The sequence below is a fragment of the Sorex araneus genome, chromosome 11 (genome assembly GCF_027595985.1).
Source record: "Sorex araneus isolate mSorAra2 chromosome 11, mSorAra2.pri, whole genome shotgun sequence".
Taxonomy (NCBI): Eukaryota; Metazoa; Chordata; class Mammalia; order Eulipotyphla; family Soricidae; genus Sorex; species Sorex araneus.
The window spans coordinates 404004-413818 of NC_073312.1; positions in this window are offsets into that span (position 1 = coordinate 404004).

Below are 9815 nucleotides of genomic sequence, written 5' to 3' on the forward strand. Positions count from 1 at the left end.
CCGCCGCCTGGGGTCCCCGAGGTCCTGCAGCTGCCCCACCCCGCGTCTTCCCACCTGGCTCTCTAACAGAAAGATTCTGGGGGTGTGGCCTGTACCTCAGTGGGCGTGGTCTCAAAGTGGGCATGGCCTCCCGTCAGATCTGCTGCAGTTATTATTTTTTACCTCAGCACAATAGGTATTGTCTATTTCTTTGAAAATCACTTTAGCCATCTCAACCACTTATGCAAAATATCCATTATCTTAGTTTAACACTATTAAAGGTGTCAGTGAATAAGGGAAGTTTAGCACAACCAGCGCCCCTCCTTCCCACAACAAGCGAGAACAGGAATAAATAACTACAAATTTCGAACTCTACACTTCCGTAACAATATGAAGAAGCAGCGAAAATCCCCTCCACAAAGAGAGGGAGAAGAAAAGATTCCAGAAATATCAACAGGGGCTACTCACATCTATGACCTCTCAGACAAACAATTCAGAGAGGAAATCTGGAGGAGAGTCGACGTACTCCAAGCAACCATGGAACAGACATCCAATAAGTTAAGGGAGGATGAATGAAGCACTGGAACGGTCTACCAAGAAAATGCAGGAAGAAATGAGAGCAGAAATTTCAAACCTACGAACGGAAGTCACACAAATAAAGGAATTGGTAGATGAATTAAAAATCTCAGTAGATGCCCTCAACAGTAGAATGACTACAGCCGAAGACAGAATCAGCAACCTTGAAGATGAGCTACAGAAAGCTTATAGACAACAACAGATAATGGCAAAAGAACTCAAAATGGCTATAGAGCGAATCAGAGCCCTGGGGGATGACTTCAAGAAGAACAACATAAGAATCATTGGAGTACCAGAAGCACTGGGAAGTAACCCCAATGAAAAAAAACACAGTCAAAGACATCATTGCTAAGAAATTCCCAGAGCTGGAGAAGACAGGCATCCAGATCCAAGGAGTCCAAAGAGTACCAGCAAAAAGAGACCCAAATAAAAAGACTCCAAGGAATATCATAGTCAGAATGATGGATGCTATGGATAGAGACACAATTCTGCAAGCAGCAAGGTCAAAGAAGGAAATCACATACAAAGGAACACCCCTCAGATTTACAGCAGACCCGTCAGAGGAAACCCTCCGAGCCCGAAGACAATGGTCGGACATAGTGAAAAAACTCAACAAAATGAATGCCTCACCAAGAATACTTTATCCGGCTAAACTCTCACTCAAACTCGAAGGAACCATACACTATTTCTCAGTTAAACAACAGCTCAGGAACTTCATAGACTCAAAACCAAACTTGAAAGAAGGTCTAAAGGGGCTACTGTAAGACAAGGAGGAGCCCCATAAGAACAACAAACCCCACAGAAAGATGACACAAAACCCCATCACAATAATCTCTCTCTCAATGTCAACGGCCTAAATGCACCTATCAAGAGACACCGAGTGGCAAAATGGATCCGGAAATTAAACTCAACATTCTGCTGCCTGCAAGAAACACACCTGAACAAACAGAGTAAACACAGACTCAAAGTCAAAGGATGGAAAACAATCCTGCAAGAAAACAACTCCTTTAAAAAAGCTGGAGTGGCCATCCTGGTGTCTGACAACATAGATTTCAGGTTGAAAAAGATTAAAAGGGACAGCGAAGGTCATTTTCTATTTATCAAGGGACATGTACAACAGGAAGAAATCACACTCTTAAACGTATACGTTCCTAATGAACGACCGGCTAAATATTTAAAACAACTCCTAACAGACTTCAAAGAGGACATCAATAACAGCACAATTGTAGTCGGAGACTTCAATGCTGCCTTATCACCTCTAGATAGATCGAAAAGAACAAAACTCAACAAGGAAACACTGACTCTGAAAGAAGAAATTGAAGAGAGAGGCCTAATAGACCATGCAGGGCTTTATACCCCAAAAAGAAAGAATACACATTCTTTTCCAGTGCACACGGAACATTATCTAAAATAGACCATGCACTGGGCCCCAGAGCATACCTCAATAGAATCGGAAAAATAGAAAGTGTATCAACCATCTTTTCAGACCACGATGCACTGAAGATAGAAGCTAACCACTCACGGACACGGAGAACCAAATCAAACACGTGGGAATTAAACAACTGAATGTTGAACAATGAGTGGTTCAGGAAGAAAATCAAGGAAGAAATCAAAAGATACTTAGAAACAAATGAAAATGAAGACACGAGCTACCAAAACCTATGGGACGCAGCTAAAGCCGTGTTAAGGGGGAAATTTATAGCTCTTCAAGAATTCCTCGGGAAGGAAGAAAGGGCCCACATAGATAGCTTCACTTCATGACTCAAGACCTTAGAAAAGGACCAGAAAAAGGAACCCAAACTAGACCAAAGGAAAGAAATAATAAAAATTAGAGCAGAAATTAATGATATCGAAACCAAAAAAACAATCCAAAAGATCAATGAAACAAAGAGCTGGTTCTTCGAGAAAATAAATAAGATGATAAACCGGTACGGTAGCAAGACTCAAAAAGAAAGAAAGAGAGAGAACCCTAATAAATCGAATCAGAAATTAAAAGGGGGACATCATAACAAACCAGGGAGATTCAAAAGATCATTAGAAACTATTTTGAAGGTCTATACGCCACAAAACAGGAGAACCTTAAAGAAATGGATAAATTCCTTGATTCCTACAATCTCCCAAGACTGAACAAAGAAGACTTGGAATACCTGAATAGACCCATCAATGTTAAGGAAATTGAAACTGTAATCAGAAATCTCCCCAAAAACAAAAGCCCAGGCCCAGATGGTTTCACTGGTGAATTCTTCCAAACATTCAAAGAAGACCTGTTGCCAGTTTTCCTCAAACTTTTCCAGGAAATTGAACAAATAGGAACTCTCCCAAGCAGTTTCTATGAAGCATACATCTCCCTAATACCAAAAGCAAACAAAGACACCACTAAGAAAGAAAATTACAGACCAATATCCCTGATGAACACCGATGCGAAGATCCTCAACAAAATATTAGCAAATAGGACCCAACAACTCATCAAAAAGATCATACACCATGACCAAGTGGGATTCATCCCGGGGATGCAAGGATGGTTTAACATTCGGAAATCAATCAACATAATCCATCATATCAACAAAAGTAAAGATAAAAGCCATATGATCATATCAATTGATGCAGAGAAAGCATTTGACAAGATACAATATCCGTTCATGATGAAAACCCTCACCAAAATGGGTTTTGGAGGAACTTTCCTCAAGATAGTCGAAGCCATCTACCACAAGCCTATGGCAAGCATTATCCTCAATGGGGAAAAACTAAGGGCCTTTCCTCTAAGATCAGGCACAAGACAAGGATGCCCTCTCTCACAACTTCTTTATTTAGGATTTCCTAAGTATCACTGTATTGCTGTATCACTGGCATCCCATTGATCATCAATTTGTTTGAGCGGGCTTAGTAACGTCTCCATTCATCCTAGCCCTGAGATTTTTAGCAACCTCTCTTTACTTATTCTTCCCAATGGTGCCACATTAGAGGCTCTTCACGCTCAGGGCAATGTGACCCATCATTGTTACTATATTTGGCATATGAATACGCCATGGGGAGTTTCCCAAGCTCTCGCCCAAGTGGGCAGTAAACTCTTGGTAGCTTGCCTGGTTCTCCAAGAGGGAGAACTAAGCTATTATATGTCGAGTGGCCAATAGTATCTGGGAGCTTGGTTTTATAGTCACTGGATGTTGGCCGAGATGGGATTACACAGCGCCAGGGCAGTTTCTGGGGGTGACTGCCTAACTACTAGAAAATGGGGGATCTGGGTGGAAGAGGTACAGTACCAATCCGAGCAGCCTTGGAGATCTTGGCCCCAGGTCCCGCATACCTGGGTTCTTCTGCCGATTCCTTCATGTGTGAGGCTTGTTCGAATGTATGGAGAGTGGCCTTGAACATGTTTCTAAGTATAGTATCATATTATCTGCAAATAGTGAAACCTTGACATCTTTCTTTCCTATCTGGATGCGCTTCATAACTTTTTCTTACCTAGCTGCTATGGCAAGTACTTTCATTACTATATTGAATAGGAGTGGTGAGACTGGGCAACCTTGTCTTGTGCCTGATCCTACAGGGAAAGATCTTGGTTTTTCCCCATTGAGGATAATGCTTGTGTGGCATCATTCCTAAATAAAAGCAGTTTATCACTATTTTCCCTTGCACATGTCAACTTGATCACCATTCTGGATGTTTCAGATGAATGGAAAGATACCATTCAGTTGACTATCCCCAAAGTCACTCGCCCTTCCTGAAATGTGTAGTTTCTAAAAAAAGCCTCATGAAGGCTTCTTGCCCGCCCCCCTTGGTCTGATGTCCCAGGTCTGACCAGATTAGTTCTCAGCACTTTCATCTCTACCTGTGCTGCCTTTCTTTTCCTTAGAGGAACCTTCCCCATGGACACAATGGGTGCGCAGGAGAGTTCGGGTCTAGTTCCCTCAGGCTGCTTTTCTTGGGTTTGTTTTGTTTTGTTTGCATACGGACAGGTTTCAGGGGAAAGTAGATAAGCCACGTGTTTTTAAGCTTGGAGAAGAGTTGATCTTTTACTCAGCACGAGCACTCTGCAAGTTGAGCTGAGTGACCACATGGTTGCTTGTTTGTGCATGTGCAAAACATTGATGGCTTCTGTTTGCCCAATTGTCTGTGTCTCACTCTGTATGTCTGTCCCTGACTCTGTGACTGACTTTGTCTGTGTCTGACGCTGTGCCTGATTCTGTGCCTGACTCAGTTTGTTTATTCTGTATTTCTGACCCTGTGCCTGACTGACGATGCCTGACTGTGTCTGACTGTGTTTCGCTCTACATGTCTGAGTCTGTGTCTGGCTGTGTCTGACTGTCTCATTCTGTATCTGATTGTGCTTAACCCTGTACTCTGACTCTGTGACTGTGTCTAACTTTCTGTGTCTGACTCTGTGCCTAACTCCGCATGATTCTGTGTATGACTGTGCCTGACTTTAGCTGTCAGTCTCTGTTTCCTGGAGAGATGTGATCTCACACAATAATTCTACTGGTATCCTTTTTCTGTGCCGGGGGTGTGGGGTCTCCCAAATGGTGGTCAGGAGGCCCAAAGGCCCCTTTTAGAAATCCTTAGCTAACTGGGATGGCATTTGATGTGAGGACCCAAGAATATAGTATTTCTCAGGGCCTGAGGTTTCAGGATTATCTGGGGCACCCCAGATGGGGAACTATGAGACGGCACCCAGCAATGCACAGGGTACTATCTGGTTCTGGGGATTGAACCTAGGCCAGCCACATGCAAGGCAGGTGCTTTAGGCCCTTTACTATCTTTCTGACCCTTCCCACCGATCTTTTCACCTGATGCCTGTTAGGGTGATTGTGGAATTATGGGCAGAGAGTATACTCCTGAGGTCGTAATTTAATCCCATACTCTGGAAAAACTGTTCTCCTATACCCTACAGCTTCAGAAATGCCTGTAGAACTGTCCTCCAACTTCCAGGAGTGTTGGCTTCCCTCTTGTTGGATCTTGGAGCAAGAGGACGAGATACGGAAAGGGTCAGACACTGCTGGCTCTTCAGCATCACATGCACACACTTCTATGGGGTGTGTTTCTGTATCGTTAAAGTAGCCGTCAGAGTATGCTGACACCAGATGACTATTTGACTCAACCCTGAAGTCACTAAAACTGTGAGAGATTTTCATGCAGGGTCCTGGGAAACTATTACGAACAAAATCATGTGTAAGTCGTAATGGTTATGACATATTTATCTTACTGGGAGGATTTGTAAATGGAAAGACTTTCACTCTTCTTCATTGTCTCTGTAATGAGCTGTATCTCAATTTTCTGATATCATTTCTATCTTTCTTTCTTTTTAAAAACTGTCACTATAAAAAAAATCACTATCTACTAAGGTATCTTCATCCTGGATAGTTTGCGGCTAATATATGACAGAAACAATCCTATGAAGTCCCGTCTCCTGTGTAAACAGGAGGTAACCTTTGGCTGAACGTGAATGACAAATTATATCACACAGAATTACAACAACCTGATAAAGTCCTCATTGAAATGTTGATGCCAGCATTCTGTGAAACACTGGAATTCTGGGCTTCTGAGAGTAGGGACAGTGACATTCTGTGGGTAGCAGTTCCAAAAGTTCTGTTCTTTGTTTATTTAACATTAATGTTTAGTTGGTAAGGGTCAGGGACTGCAGCAATAGTCTGGCAGACAGAGGGCTTGCCTCATCTGAAGGCTGACCCTGAACCCCTGACCTGGTTTGGTCGGAACACAACACAACTCCTAAGCACCGAGCCAGGAGTAAACCCTGAGCACTGCCAGGAATGGCCCCAAAACAAACAAAAACATAACTGGTGGAGATCAAAGGAACTATTTTTTTAACTATATCTAATTTTATTGACTCCTTTTTATGGATTTCCAATATCTAATCGTTTTTACCTATAAAGGTGACAATTTCATAAATTTGAGAGGAATATGTGGATGACACACAATCTTTCGTTCTATGTAACTTGTTTCTGTGTTGCTGCCGTGCTGCTACCAGGCAGTGCCAAGACAACCCAGTTAGCCACAGAGCAAGACAAGTGTGACTAATGAAACACGTCCTGGCCCCGAGACTGATTTGCTGTCAAAGAATACCACCTCTGAAACATTCACATTTAGAACTTCCCAAGATTTACTGTGTGCCCAAGTATATAGTCGATTTCTTGATCCATACATGAACTCATCTTATTTTGCTTACGAGGAGGTTTAATGATTACACTAATCAATTCTTGTTTATCCTTACTGGTTTCTGATACTAAATTCCAGTTCTGTTTTGAAAGCTCCCACCAGAAGAGTTTTTTGCCTGCTTCTAGTTGTGGCAAATTTTAGCACAACTTGTTCTAGGTTTACTTGTATGTACACATTTGTGATTGTTAAACTTTCTTCATAAATAGTGTTTTGGTAATTACCCTCTGGCTTTCTTTTGTTCTCTTTAAACATCAATATTGCCAAATACAAATACAAAATGACCCTAAGCTTGATGGGTTATCCCACAGTTCACCAAGTTGAAGAGCATAACACACACCAGAAAAGCACCTGGGTGCTTTTAGCATCACCCACACCCCTAGGAACAAGTGTACCCTAAATCCCAATGCCACTGGTTAGACTTGTTTGATCTATTTTGGGACTCTGAAAAATAGACAGATTTATGCAGTTTCTATTCTTTTGTGTCTTCCTTTTACTTGACAAAATGCTGGAGATATTCATTCATGCTGTAATTTCTAGAAAGGACTCACTGTTTTTCACTGTTATATTAATTTTGTAATGACCACATGATGTATTCATTCTACCTAAATTATACTGGATAAATTTCACTTGTTAGTTCTTGCAAGTATTGCTGCTATTAACATTCTGGTACACATGTGGGAACTTCTACTGTCAACATTTTTAAGGATTTTTTTAATTTAATTTTTTAATTTTTTTACAATACTGTTAATAATAGTTTATCGTGCACATAATTATACCCATAACCAGTGTTTGCAGCTCCCTCCCCCAAATGCCCCATCAACCCTCCCTTTCAGTACCTCACTCCCACCAACCCAGCGTGTGCTTCAGTTCTCCATTAGGGTTCTTTGGACCTTGTTGCTACCTTGCTGTGTACCCTTAAACCCCGCACATGAGAGAGACTATTCTGAATCTTTCCCTTTGCTTCTCACTGCCCTCACTCAGCTGGGGGAGTCCTCTAGTTCCATCTAGCTGTTACAGATTATTGGATATCAACCCTCAGTGTTTTAGGCTTCACCGGTGAATTGCCCCTTTCCTCCTCCCAGAGAAGCTTACCATGCCCTTGCTAACATCAATAATTTGGTTAAAGTCTATCTTCAACCTTTCCTTTGTGTTGGATATTAACCCTAAGTGCTTTAGGCTTCATCAGTCAATTGCCCCCTTTCTTCCTCCCTGAGAAGTTGAACAAGCCCCTGCTAGCATCCCTAACTTAGTTAAGTTTATCTTTGACCTTTCCCTTGTATTTTGCCTCTCATTGTCACAGTTCCCCAAGTCAGTCTTGATTACTTGTAAGCCAAAACTTTCTGGTAATTCTGAACTTGTATTTGCATTGCCTTGTATTTGAAGTGTTGTATGCTTGTACCTGCTTTTCTATTTCCCCTATAGCCTTTTTATATTTTACTCTAGAGCAATGTTCTTTGGTTAAACACAGAAAGACCATTAATGCTATGCTCCTAATATTTGGGAGTTGATTGACACTGAAATATATCTACTCCTGCGCATGATTACTTGGTCATAACTGCTTGACTCAGGCTTCAGTTTCTATAGTTCCTGACACCCAAGAGGGAGGTCCCACCATGGAACTGGATGGACACGGGGCAAGTGGCAAAACCACCTGGCATCGAAATGGGACATTCTAGAAAGCATAAATGCATGGTCTTGTTGCAAACTGTTGCAACCTAAGAGACAGGACCCCCACGGGGAAGGACAAACTGAACTGGCCTGAGGACTTAGTCTGGGATTTACAGTAAAAGCCCAGAGAACTGAGTGTTAAAAGCCTTGCTTGCTCTCACCCCAGAGAACTAAGTGTTGGGATCTTTGTCTCTTACTGTGTTTATCCAAATAACTGCAAGTATTGATAATTCATACAACTAAAAGGAAAGATAAAAAGCAATGTAGATGTCTCTGGGAGACAAAGTGTCTTCTTGAGTTGATCTCCCCAAGAGAATTTACTCAGCTAAATATTTATCTTTGTAGATGACCAATCACACCTGTCCTTCCCTCAACCCCCCTTCAGATTTTCTGTAAGTATGCTAGCAGTTCTGCATTAAACGGGCCATTATCAGCATCAGACTGTGGTCCCCAGCTTCCCCGTTTCCCTAGCTCTCTGTGTCTCTGTTGGGGAGCCCTGGGGAGGTGGAGAGGCGGCTCAGGGCCACTGAACACACACACATGTCCATTAGCAGCGGCACCCCCCGAGGATTACTTTGTGAATTTACAACAGATTGCAAGATTTTTTTTTCCTCTTGGAGCTGTATAGTATCCCATTGTGTATATGGACCACAGTTTCTTTTTTGTTTTTTTCTTTCTTTTTTTTTTTTGAGTCACACTCAGCGATGCACAGGAGTTACTTCTTGCTTCGCACTCCGGAATTACTCCTGCAGTGCTCAGGGGACCATATGGGATGCTGGGAATCGAACCTGGGTCAGGCGCATGCAAGGCAAACACCTACCCACTGTGCCATCGTTCCAGCCCAAGACCAGTTTCTTGATCCATTCATCCATAGTGGTTGCTTGGGTTGGTTTTTTTTTTTTCCAAATCTTGGCTATTGTACTAATTGCGACAATTAACAGAGGTTAATTGAACATTAATATGAACATTAATAATATCTGGAAGTGTGTTCCTAAATGAGTAGGTAGTATGCTGAGCTTTGGGAGAACAATACCTGCACCTCTACAAATGAGGGTCTTGAGGCACGAGGCCTCAGGATATTAATGGGAATGGGCTGGAGTTATCCTTGATATGTGGCCTCAGGAATGTAGACTGGAGCATAAGAGAAGTCACCATCACAGGCTTGGTCCTAAAACATTCCACACAGACCCCTCTCACCAAATTGCTGTCCTCACCCCACCAACCAGTCACAAGGACTCGCTCAGCCAAGGCCTGTGAAGCTCTCCCCATGAGGACAAGGGTTTCTGCATGGTCGTGGTTGTCACACACAGCGGCCAGCAGACTTGTGAGGACTTCTGGCAATGACAGGGACCCATGCTGCCTTGAAAACCATACATGAGGGGGCTGGAGCCATAGCACAACGGGTAGGGTGTTTGCCTTGC